Below are 13,279 nucleotides of genomic sequence, written 5' to 3'. Positions count from 1 at the left end.
TGGGAATTTTTCCTTTCTTCACTGCAGTCTTGAGGAATTAGGGGAAAGGAGGAAGGAACTTGCTCGTATATTTAATCACGGTATTTGTACTGTCATCTCCTTCGCATCCCTCTGTGGTCCTGCAGTGTAAATGTTTTAAAACATGAACTGGCTTTTCTGTGTTGAAGAAGAGCCTCTCCACGATAAACCTGTGGCTTTTAGACATTTCCTCATTGCCAGTACTTGAACTTTAGAATCTTTCCAGGGCCTACTTTCCTGTCAATAACCACCAAATAATCCTCCTTCTGCAAGACGCTATGAAGTCCTTTAAAGAGATGGAGTCATGACAGCGAGTGGGAAATGTTTGGCGTTCAGTCCAAAATACTTGTTTCTTCCAACATGATCAAAGTTAATGACAAAAGGGACTAAAAAGAACTTGAAAGGGGGCCGGCATTTTTCTCTGTGTGTGTGGCTATGGATTTACTTTTTCCCCCCAGCTGTTTCAAATGCCACCTATACGTTCCCCTGGTAAAGAAGTGCTGTTCAGTGGGTGCGACAGCTCTGCCTACAGCCAGGGATCAGCATCGCACTGGAAGTCGTTCTGAAGAAAACAAAATGTGTTACGTAACTATTGTAACTGAACAAATAGACGAAGGTAAATTTTTGGTCAAGAATCTTTAGTAGCTACAGTCATAGCTGTATGAAATACAACAATAATTGTTTCCCAAAGACGGACATACAATTTTAACTGGCCTCTTGAAAGATGGGACCCAGTTCTGTCTTGTGTCTTCGGACAGGTTGTGTAACGTTTATCTGGGTCCTTATCGACGAGATCGCTGACACGAGTGCGTGGTTGAAAATGGAAAAGTAGGTTTTTCTGTTTCTCTAAGGTTTTTTACGTGTACTTCCACTGCTTTTTTTCCATAGCAGGTCTTCACTTGTGAGGATCAAAATATAAGTACATTAACTAGAGCTTTTTCTCTCTTTCCCGCCCCAGGATCATTCCAGAGACCGTTCCCAGCTGCTGCTGGTTATTTCTCCAGTAGGTTGTTCTGTGCTAGAGCCAGACGCGGGGAATCGCTGCGAGGCCGACAGCAAGTGGGTGCGTGAGGTCGTGCGGGACGCGCCGGTGCCCCGCTGGGGAGCTGCCGGGAGCGCGGGCGGGGAACAGCCGCTGGTCTGGAAGGGCAAGACAAGCCCTTAAGGGCACTTAAAATTCCACTGGCGGGGCCTTCTGCTCGGTGTCGGGAGCTAAATACAAGAATCGGTGAGAGGTGTAGGTTGGGGAAACTAATTCAGATTGTAAAGGCCACCCTGTAGCGGGCAGGAGGGTGCGGGGAGCCTGCCTGGGCCGGGCTCTCCGCGCCTCTGCTCCTCGGGGCGTCGGCATTGCTTCAGCTTCTGCCAGGTCTTCTTGCCATTTGGAGACGGGTTTAATTGAAAGGTAAAAGCGTTAGAACGTAATGGTTATCTAAACTATTTTTTTTTTTTATTATTTGAAACCTGCATCTTTAATCAAGACCTGGACTACCAAAGTGAAGATTGTCGCATCACTCAGTTCAAAGGCAGAATGCTGGGTGAGGTGACCCCAATGTTGCTTTTATCCCTCAAAGCGCTGTCGGAGATTTGCAGACGCTGTGCTGTATGCCACTCAGCTTCCCAACACCTGCCTTAGCTGAAGTGATGTTTTTCCTCCGCAACAGAATATGCAGTCCAGAATTTATTTTTAATGAATCTGTGAGCACCTTAAGTTGGCACTGGATGACTGGAGCTCAACACTTGTCACTTTTTTCACTTGCAGGCGGAGGGCTGGCACCATCCTTCCCAGGTAACTGCTCTGGGCGGTGGATTTTCGGGAGGGCTCAGAGCAGCAGTGGCCCCGCAGCTGCCCCCTGGGCCGGTTTCTGCCCCCAGACAAACGCCGAGCTGCGTTTGGGGGGAATTAGTTGAAGCTTATTTTACGGGGAGAAGCAGCCGTAATTGGGTAGGTTGACTGTACAAACAAAATGTTTGCCAAATCCAAGTGTGGGGTTAGTTTGGCTGCCATAATCATTTTCAATAATTTCTCATCGCGAGGGGTGGTCAGCCGGAGCTGGGCTCTTCAGGGGCGCGGGGGTCGGGGTGGGGGTCCCGCGGCATCACCGGCGGGTGCCAGCCCCCCGCGCCCGGCCGCCCCAGCCACCCTCCCCATCGGCATCGCGGACAGACACGCAGAAAAGCTTGTTGGAGACCGTGTGGAACAGGATTTATGTTAATCTCCAGATAAATATATTTCAAAGCAATACCTTCTGCGACCCTAGCAATGATCGCCCCGGAAGCCAAGCGTGTTTCTGCGATTCACCTGCTTATTTTATTTTCAATTTGATCTTAAATGCACTTTCGCAATGGTAAACTTTGTTACAATGGTACAGATTTTATATACTGCTTCTGCACTTTTTCAGTATCTTCTGCTTGGCTCTTGCTCTTAACCCTGGTATAAATTGAAAGTTTATAGACTTCTTCAGGCGCGTTCTTGCGGCTTTGGTATGACCTGAAAGTTGTATGAATAGAAGAAGCTGATGTTGTAGACTTGCAACTGGAAGAATATTGCGTGCGGGAGCGGGGATTGGTTTTGGCACCGGGCAAGGAGTGACCGTGCCCGCCCCGGCCGCGTCCCAAAAGCAGCGTGCACGGGCCGTGCCTGGGGACGGGCAGGTCTGCGTTTGCTTCGGTTCGGTAACGCCTCTGCCAGAAGAGAGAGGTTCCAGGTGGCTCCGCGTGACACGCGGCCGGTCGCGTGCCGGCGCTTGGCCCCCGGGGGTGCCGGCGTTAAAGGGGGGCAGCGGGGGGCAGCGCTGCGGGGAGACGTCGCTGCTGCTCCCGTCGCGTCGCGTGCACGAACCGGGGGGGGTTCTGCTGTGAGGTGCCGCGGGGCGGGAGCTGGGGCGGCGAACCGCAGCGGCGCAGCAAATGCGGTTTTGGCTCTGCTGAGGGATCCTGCCCCGGCCCCGCAGCCGCCGCCGCTCCTGGGCAGCGTTCAGGGCCCAAACCCAGGGAGCAAAGGGCAGCTGGGGGACCGAGGGAGTTCCTCGGCCTCATCCTGTCCCTCCACAGCAGGGTCTAACAGCGGCATCGCTGGCAGCCCCAAATGCCCTGCTTCGCCCGGGTCCTCCCCCTTCTTCCCACAAAACAACAACAAAAAAAAAAAAAGAGTTTTTTCGCTACTTCTTGATGGCATCTGGCAAACACGCTTTTTGTTCAGAAATAGCCTTTAGACTTGAACTTCAGAAAAACTTTGTTCTGACTGCTTGGCTCCAACCCAAAGGAAGGCTGTAAGGGCGCTGGTGCCAGCGCTCGCGGTGAGTCCAGCTGTGGCAGAGGCGAGGGCCAAGGGCCGGGGGGGGGATCCCCCAGCAGCGACCAGCCCGGCACCGCCGGCACCCCCAGCTCAGGGCTTTCACTGCGCTGCTGTTGTTCGTCTTATTTTTCAGGAGCCGAACCCCTTCTGTACTTTGTCTTGCTGTGCCTTGATCGTGTCAGTGTGGCACCGCTGAGAGCTCTGCGCTCGGTGACGAGGTTTTGAGTTAATTATAGCCTAGTCTGCGCATCTTGCACCGGTAACCTTAAAGCACTTCTGCTCTGTGATTTATTTAAATGCTAATAAATTATACATTTCTGGCACTTCAGTAATTCATGTGAAAATTATTTGGAGTCAACTCAACATAACGTACCTCTCTGTGCTCTCTGGTGGCTAAAGATGTGTCAGACAACAATTTCATCCACTCTTCCTTTTCACTTTCTAATGTGACTTTGGCTCCTCTGTGCATCAGCGAAGAGCGAGGAGGACTTCTTGAACAAGCACACTTCCAACTGTCGATGCCTCTATTATGAAAGAGGGAGTTAAGTGTAAAACAATATAAAAGTATAAAGCAGATAAAAGTTTGTGACTGTAAGCACACCTTGGCCTATAAGAAAGTATTTTCGGGTTGTATTTATATGAAGTGGACACGTTAATATCAGCATGTGGAGATTGATGTGACTAGGAGAAAAGTAATGAGACTTGTTAATTCAACTACAAAATACATTAATGTCTGAGGTTTGCCTGTGGTGGAAGGAACAGATTGTTACAGATTTACATGGCCCCAAACCTGTTTGATTGCTCATTTGAGGAAAAGCCTAATAAAGGGCTGCAAAACTTGATGCCATGAGCTTTAGGGCACTGGGCTTCCCTATACCAGGGGAGGAAAGACCTCCAGAGCACAACGTGTGTGACTCCAAGCAGTAAAATACTGCAAAGCTGTGCAGAACCCTATGCAAAGCTTCGCCCTGGGTCTGAGCCCAAGCCCCCCCCGCTGCAGCAAGCAGCTCCTCACCCTCCTGGGGCTCAGGGACTGACTTTAAATCGTTCTCTCCTTTGTCCGAGCTCTCTCCGGCTTTGGGAGGAGCCGGCACCACCCCGGCAGCGTCCGCGCCCCCCAGGTCACCCGTCTCTGGCAAAACCCAACTATAAGTATCGGCCGGTCGTCTCACGTCTTCACACCGGCAGCATAAACCTTTCCACAGCAGGCGGCACGGTGGCACCACCGAGTCGGAGCCTGGGCCGAGTTACACAGACACGGGGCTGGTGCTGGGCAGAACTGCGTCCCCCCCCGTCCTGGGCCGCGGGCGAGCGTTGGGTCAGGACCCGAGCGGGGCTTCCTTTGGGAATGCTCCCGCAGGGATTTCTCCAGTGCTTTTAATACAGCAACCTTCTGCTACTTTGGAAAAATTTCTTGCCTATAGGGCTTTCTAACCGGGATGTTTGCATCTAAATGTAAAGCAGGTTAGGAACTTGAGATTTTTTCTTCTGATCACAGCGAGGCAGGAACTGGAGATTTTCTTCTGATCACAGCAAGGCGCCTTGGAGCGTCTGATAGGTGAAGGGCTGTGCGAGGAGCAGAGGTGTCACACCGAAGACAGGCCAAGCTGCTAAAACGCCGTGTGAAGGCGTGCAGCCAGCGAGCCTCTGCCGTGGCAAAAGGCACTCGGAGGTGTGCGGGCACCGGCACGGCACGGCCCCCCCGTCCTCTTCAACAAACCCCCCCCCCCAGGAAGCCGCGGCCCCACAGCGCTGGCACCACGCAGGAGCTGGCCGGTGGCTGTTTGATTTCCCCGAGCTCAGATGCAGCAGCCGGGGTGACTTCTTCAATTTAACCCCAAGAAATGTGATCGTGGGATGAGTTTAACATCAAGCGACGGGACTGCTCCCCGCCTCCCCCCCCCCCCGCCACCTTTGGTTGTTACATTTTAATTTCAAATTTTAATGAAGATTTCAGGGAGCATTAATGAAACGGGGGTGTGAAGGCAGCACGAAGCTAAATAATTCCACCGAGCAGCCGGGTGCAGCCCCGGCGCTGGGCCCGGGGGCACCGGCCGGCCCGGGGGTGCAGACCCACGCAGACCTCCCCTCCTGCAGACAGCCCCAACCCCACCACGCAGCGTCCCGTGGGGCCTCGTCGCGTGGCACGGGCTCAGAATGAATCCCAAGGCAGATGCGATGAAAAATTGTTAGAGCACCTGGAGCAGGAAAATTCTGGGTTTGGTTATTGCACTAATAATCATCCTGCCTGGTGGTCCTGGGAGGGAAGGGCTTTATCTGTGCAGCTACAGCCGTGCTACAGCTCCAGGCTTTAAGCAGCTTGATCACCTTCTTGGACTAGTTTTAAGGTGCAGCGGCTCTAAGTTAATTTTGAACCATGTTGGACATGTCGAGGAGAGATTTTGTACTATGGGAAGCCTTAAAATCCCTTTGATTTTGGAAATTTTTCTGCAACAATTTTTTTTTTTTTTCCCCAGTTTGAAAGTGGAAAAATATATGTATTTGCTCTTACTGGTTTATGGACAGCAACCAAAGTATGGTAAATATGATTCACACAGCTGTCTTGGGAGCAGTGTATGAGGATGCTGAACTGGTTTCTCTGGCACCGTTTGCCCGAGTTTTCTTTTTTCATTTTGCTGGGCAGTGCAGGGTCATGACTCTTTCTGCTCCACACACTCTGTGCCCCTTTGGTTGGATGCGGAGGCAAATGCCCCTCGCTGAAGTAGCTGGAGGATGTTTAAGAGCCTCTGCTTAAACGCACGCTGAGCGGACCTCGCTCTGCTCTTGTTCAAGTGATAAACAATTTCACAGCAACTGAAAAAATAGCTTTGAGCCACTGAATTTTGGCAAAGCTAGAGGATTCTATATCCTTCCTTGCCTATATAATCTTTGCCCCTTTGAGGGAAATATATTTTTAGTTTTGTTTAATATTTCAAGCTCTTGTTTGAAAGCAACTTGTTCTCTAATTATGCTTTGATATTTTTTTAAATTTTGTTTTCCAAACTAAGCCATTAATTTTTAAGTGTGTTCTGTTAGGCAAATGTCTAAACAGCAATGTTTTTGCAGGTTCAATTCATCACATTCACTCAGGTGAAGGCCGAGCATGAAAAGTCAGCCCTAAGACCTGCCTCCAGCTTCCAGCTGTCCTGCTGTCCCTGTCCCTGGTGCGGGGCTCTCCCCAGGCCCCAGCCATGACCCCCCTCAACCTCCAACCGGGGCTCAACAAACCCGCAGCACCAAATGCAGGTTTTGTTCAGATATTCGGTCTCTGTTCCAGGCCTGAGCAGCTGAATCCCAGTTCTTTTTTTTTTTCCTTTGCTTGGATTTTTGTTTTTCTTGTCTCGTTCCCTTATGCTTTCCCACGAAGGGCTGACTGCCCGGCCGGGGAGCTCCCCGCAGCTTCCTCACTGGTGTTTGGTCCAGTCTGCAGCTGATTCTGTGCTGGAGAGTATCTCAGTTCAATTTTGTACCAATGGATGGCGTTAAAAAGTAGCAGGAATCCTGGATTCCTGATGGAGAAATGTGCAAATGAAGGGCAAGACTTTGAGGGCAGTCGGGTAAAACATATCAATGTTGTTCTTTCTCCATCCTCCCCAAGATTGCCCTGACAAAGATACAGCTGTTTGACTTGTTGATTAGCAAAAACATTAGCAGACCTACTGTTTCAGGACATGAATAATTAATGTTTGTTCCTCATTAATTTCTTGTGGAACAGAGTCCTGTTAGACTACATTTGGATGTATTTCTAGAATTAGGAGCAAATATAACAAGAAAGAGATGCCTGACAGATAAGTGCTCTATTCCACACGCACACGCACCCCCCTGGAAAATATTGTCATGTTGCTCCTATTAGCTCCCTCAGAAACAGATCGGGTTTATTTTTAACAAGCACCGATGTGTCCTTTGTTACAATTTTAATTTCAGGGAATGATACAAGAAACAAGTTCTATAATTCATGCACATTACAAACGAGTACAAGGAAGACCTCAGAGTTAGCATGAACTGTCTGGCGTCTTGCATTCCTGGGACCTCAAATCAAAACCTTGTTTACTGAAAAATTCAAAAATAAGATTGCATCAGCTTTCCAAATGCTAGTGCTGGAAGACAGGCTGTTTGTTCTGCCTCCATTAAGCAAGCACTTCAATGCTGCAGTGTAGCTTTGGCGCTTCTAGTTTTCTGGTACGGCCATGATGCTTTTCTAATACTAAAGGCTTTTTAGTTTTGATCTAGGATTAATAGTCGCAAACACCCACTCAGCCTCCTGAGCTGCCCGTGCCCACTGTCTGTGACCAGTAACATACCCAAGACTTAGCTGTCCGAGCGCTTCTCTGCATGCAGCCCGCAAAACTTCGTTTGGTTTTTTAATTACAGAAGATGAGAGCCAGCACTTATAATTTAATTTGAAGCAGCATGCACGCCCCAGGTACTTCCCCTTTCCTCTCCTTGGAAGGGGGCCCGAGCAGCAGGTCCTTCAGGAGCCCACACCGAGCAGAGCCCACACCGAGCAGAGCCCACACCAAGCAGAGCCCACACCAAGCAGACCCGCAGGCGTTCCCTGCCCACGGAGGAAGCCCATCCTCGCCAAGACAAAGAGCTGCGAGAGGTGGAGCCCTGGGAGGGAAACTTCACCGCCACCTCCAGCACCGCGAGCAATAGAGCCTGCACGTAGTTATTCTGCTTCCCACAAGCCTCCCCACACCCACGGGTTGCCCTCCCTGGCCTACCCGACCCCAAGTTTCCAGGTCTCAGCCAGGCCAGTGGGCACGAGGTAGGAACAGCAAAAGGCAAGTCACGGAACAGAAAGATTTGGGATGAAAGCACACGTCGCAAAATCTGCTTGTTGGAGTCAGATTAGCTGGCGTGCTGCTGTTAACGAGTCGGCACCAAGACCCTCAGCCGGGGTGGACACTGCCCCATCACCACGATCCATCCCCAGAGGGGCTGGCGGGAGCTCCGGTACGTCCGGGGGACACGGGGCAGCTCTGGGGCCCGGAGCCACCCGGCCGGGACCGCGCTCAGGGCGCCGGGAACTGACCCACCCCGGTGACAGCAGCACCGCACGGCCCGGGGGTGTTTGCTGCCAGAGCAGGTCGGTGATGCTGATGAGACAAGTGCTCACTGGAAACCTCTGTTTAAAAAGAATCTTCTCAGTGACTGGCCCTGGCTGTTCCCTCCAGCCCCTGCGAGCAGCAGCCACCCAGCAGTCACAGAACCCCTGAGAGATGGTGCCTGTGCAGCTACGCACCTCGCAGCTTTCTGACTTTTAATTTATTGCCACTATTCTCTTCCAGGTCTCAGCAATCTGGGGGCGCGTCACCCATCAGCTCAAACTGCGTGTCCCGCTGCAGGCTGACGTTACCTCCCTGAGGAGCCTTTTCCCCAGGTGGGTGCCGGGGGACAGCTCCGATCCCGCTCTGCCTCGTGGCAGATGCCTGGGCGCACCCCGCACCGCACACCCCAGCCCCGGGGCGAGCACAGGCACCGTCCCCATCCCTCACCGCCCCGGTCCTTAGGGCCAGCGCAGCTCCCCAGACCCACGGCCCCAGCCCTTCACCCGCTTCTCTGCAAGAGAAACGCCGGTGCTGGCAGCAGCCTCCATTTCCCCGAGCTGGGCCAGGTTGGTCAGAGCCGCCCCGGCTGCTCGGGGCCGTACGCCCCACGCTCGCCGCGGGTTTTTTGGTGGTGTTTGCTGCCGGTGTGCAGCTCAGCAGCCGGAGCTGCGGGGTTTTACCACGCGCTGCGGGACGCCGGCCGGCTCTCGCTCGGCTTCCACGGCTCACCCTCGAGACTATCAGCAACACGCAGCTTGGGCTCACCCCTCCTGCAGCTCCACGCCTCTTCCCCTCTCCGAGTTTGTCCCCGGGCTGTGGTGACCCTCGGCAGGCGGCCGAGCCCCTCAGCGCCTGGTCCCTTTGCACGGGGAGGTGGCTCAGAAGCGGTGGGAAATGTGCTTTCGTCTTAAACTGCCTGTCTGCTCGCTCTGCTGCAGGACCAGGTGGGGATCTCTGCTGAGTGGCAATGCCACTTGCCACTTTTCTCTCTGAAGTAGTTTCCATCACACCCCTGACCTGTATTAAAAACTTCCCAGAATGAGGATGGCCATTGCCTGGCCCCTCACTTTAACCCTTTGGGTTCTTCTTCAACACACCGACAGTACTTTCCATTCTCTCGAGCCTTCCCTTCGGGGTCAGGCCCAGCTGACCTCTCACTGTACCCGCACCGAGGTGCAGTTCTGGCTCCGGCACAGTCCTGCCTCTCTGTTTAACCCCACTACTTTCAGCCCGGCACAGGAATGGACTGCTCTAAAACCCGAGTGCTCTGGGTGACACTCTATAGCCTCGGAGACTTCCTCACTGTCAGACCCCTTCCCTTTGAAAGCCTGACACAGTGTGGCCCCGCTACTGAGCTGGGCAGCTCCTGTAACTTAGCAACTTTCTTTTTGCTTTGTTAAGTTGGCCTCTTCAATCTCCTTAATGAATAAGAGAATCAAGCCAGGTAATTGATGCTTGGCCGTTTAGCTGATGAATAATTGACTGTCTGGGTAATCCTAGATATTTCCTCGATCAGATTGTGCAGTGGAACAGCCATATCATACCGGGTGCAGCGTGGCTCACACTTTTAGGGTACTAGAAATGTGCTGTGCAAACCCAGGTTCTGCAGGAACCTTCCAAAGTCAACACTTGTCACTCTTCCTTGAGACACAGCAGGCACACCAGCTCGAGAAGTGAACCCGTGTGAGCATCGTGGGGCCCAACAAGGCCAAGAACAGGGTCCTGCACCTGGGTCAGGGCAACCCCCAGTATCAGTGCAGGCTGGGGGATGACAGGACTGAGAGCAGCCCCACAAAGAGGGACTCAGCGGTGTTGGTGGGTGCGTCGTGAGACCCCCCCTGTAGTGCTGGGGCCAGCTCGGGGGCCCCCAACAGCAGGACAGGGAGCTGCTCGAGCGGGGCCAGAGGAGGCCATGAAGATGCTCGGGGGGGCTGGAGCAGCTCCCCTGGGAGGCCGGGCTGAGAGAGTTGGGGGGGTTCAGCCTGGAGAAGAGAAGGCTCCGGGGAGCCCTTCGAGCGGCCTCCCAGGGCTTAAAGGGGGGACAGGAAAGGTGGGGGGGACTCTGGATCAGGGGGTGGGAATAGGACTAGAGGCAACCGTTTTAAACTGAGAGAGGGCAGATTTAGGTTATATCTAAGGCAGAAATCCTTCCCTGTGCGGGGGGTGAGGCGCTGGCCCAGGGTGCCCAGAGCAGCTGTGGGTGCCCCCTCCCTGGAAGGGTTCAAGGCCAGGTTGGACGGGGCTGGGAGCCCCCTGGGCTGGGGGAAGGGGGCCCTGCCCGGGGCAGGGGGTTGAAGTGGATGGGCTTTAAGGCCCCTTCCAGCCCAAACCAGTCTACGATTCTATGATTTTGTCATAACGGGCTGCATCTCACCAACACGACTTTATCACATGAATCTTGAGTCAGGTCTGAAAAACATGACTCCTTCTTCAGACACAGAGTGAAGACAAATGCAGGGGGGTGACAACGAAACCCTGCCAGGACTCAGGTGGGCCGGGGTGGGGAGCAAAGGCTCCGAAGCAGGGGGCAGACAGCGGGTACACACGGCTGTGTTCCCCAGCGAGGGAAAGGAAAGTATCTGTGCTAGCCGTGGATGCTTTAGATTACTCACAGATTTTAAAAGGTAAAGTATTGGAGTGCTCTGCTGCAGAAGAGACAGATTTGCAGGAAATTATGTGATTGTTTTAAATAGCAATTGAAGAGAATGCAATGGGGCAAGTTGTGTTGGCTTTGTGACTGTAATAGATAGTGACACTTACGGTCCATGGTCAAGAGAATGTTAGCATGAACTGTGCATTAAATAACATGTCTATCTTTCAAACTTCCCATCAGCCCTGTGTAAGCATTTTCTATATAACTTTTAAACTAAATCAAATTAATACAATGAAACCAAGAGCCTATCAGCAACACTGTGACTGTGATGGGCTTTGAATTAAATTCTAAATAAGAACAGGATATTTTGATATATTAGGCAAATGGATAGTAATCGTTGGATTTTGACAAAGAATAAAATAGCACACGCCTTTAATCTGACTTTTACTTTCAGATTTTCAGTGAGTGACTAGTGATGTTTCATCAGGGTATGGGTTTGGTGGGGGGTTTTTCTTCCAGAAACACCATTAATTATTTACCAGTAGGTGAATGATCTCTGAAATCTATTGCAGTGACACCTTTGAGTCCGCAGATAGTTTCTGATGGCAAACCATCTGGGCTCTTTTAACTTGTTATTGTTTATCCTTTGGACTTCTCTCCTCTGTTTGTAAGGTGTAACGTCAGTAGACAGGGCCAGGAACATCAATATTTTACAGCTTTAATTAAAGGGAGCTCAGCAGCTACATTACCCAGTCCGGTTTCTTTCAAAGCAGCTGCCTTCGGGAGGGAAGGAGAAGGCTGTGCTCAAACCCAGCGGTGGGGAGAGGTGATCCCAGGGCAGCTGCGACAGGGGACGGCTCTGGGCTGCAGCTCCAGCCCCCAGCCGAGCTCCGGATCCGTCGCGTGGTGCTCGGCCACGGCACATCCTCCGAGCAGCGCGGGCCCTTCCGCGGGGGAACGGGGGGACGGAGGTGGGCAAGGACTCCGGCATCTCTTCCGTGCTTGGAAGGGAAGGAAGCAACAGCAGAGAGATGGAAAAAAAAAAAAAAAATATGCCAGCCCGGTGCAAATGCTCTCAGAGCCGGGGCTGGGGGGACGTGCTCTGGCGAACAGGCACTACCTCAGGCTTTACACCCAGCTTGCCGTTTGCTTCCTCTTCTTTATTTACATTAACCAGACAGCACTAAATAAAGGGAGGATTAAAAACAAAACAAAACAAAGGCCTGAAATTTATCCCTCTATTAATTACTTCCAACGCAGCAGGGCTGCCTATAAATATGGTGCCACTTTAGATAAAACTTTCATGCCGCTATTTAGGCCCTCTGAAATATAAATGATTTCCTTTAAATTTTTTATCATAAATCAGGGCAGGGAGCTGTGCGACAACGCGCCGGTTCCCCGCGCCGGGAGGAAGCCGCTTCGCCAGCCCGCAGCTCCGCGCCCGCCGCAGCCCGGTCCCCCGCTCCCCTGCGCCGGCTGAGCGGCTCGGCCGGGGCGGGGCAGCCGCGGGTGCGGAGCGCCCTGCGCATCCTGCGTGCATCCTCCGCGCCCCCGCCTCGGGCGCTGTCCGCGGTGCTGACGCCCGGTGATGCCGGAGCCCCCGGTGTTACCCCCCGGTCCCCCCCCTGACCGGGTCGAGCCGCGCCGAAGCCCCGGGGGGGTGGCGGGGGGGGGGACCGGCGCCTGGTCCCGCCGGCTCGGCCCGCGCTCCCGCGCCCCGAGGGCCGAGGGTGGCTCCGCCGGTGCGCAGCGCTGCGCGGGGAGGGAGGCGATCTGCTCGCCAGTCAGCCTTGCAGCCACCGGCCCCGAGAGAGACACACGCACCGGGCGTGGGCGAGTGTCCCAAATGAACGGCGTTTGCGCCCACGGGTTGTGCCTCTTCTGTCCTCCCGCCACCGCAGGCCACCACTTGCCAGGAAACCGAGGCAGTAGCTCCTCTGGCGCTCGGTCTGTATTTAATCAGGCTCGTAAAACTCTCAGAAACTTTAAATCCATGAGTAGAATTTATTTTTGTCTAAGGACTTCAAATTTCACACTTGCAAAACGCTTACATCCCTGGACCATCAACGTCTAGTAGTGCCTGAAGATGTGTGAGGATTAGGAGAAAATTTAAATAAAATGACAGCTCAATAGCAGAATCATGCCAACTTCAGGACTATTTTTCCCGGGGGGAGGGGGGGGGGCGGGAGTGTGTGGAGGGTGATTGTCTGTTTTCTCGGACCGAGTCAAGGATCGGATGTTTCCAGCCCGCAATACCTTTGTGAGCGTGGCACAGCTCACTTAACATCTCTCGGTTTACTTTACTCTCCTGCACTTGAG

The sequence above is a fragment of the Tyto alba genome, unplaced genomic scaffold (genome assembly GCF_018691265.1).
Source record: "Tyto alba isolate M040663 unplaced genomic scaffold, T.alba_DEE_v4.0 Super-Scaffold_17, whole genome shotgun sequence".
In the NCBI taxonomy this organism is placed as follows: domain Eukaryota; kingdom Metazoa; phylum Chordata; class Aves; order Strigiformes; family Tytonidae; genus Tyto; species Tyto alba.
The sequence above is the reverse complement of the archived record's forward strand: the minus strand, read 5'-3'. Positions refer to the sequence as shown.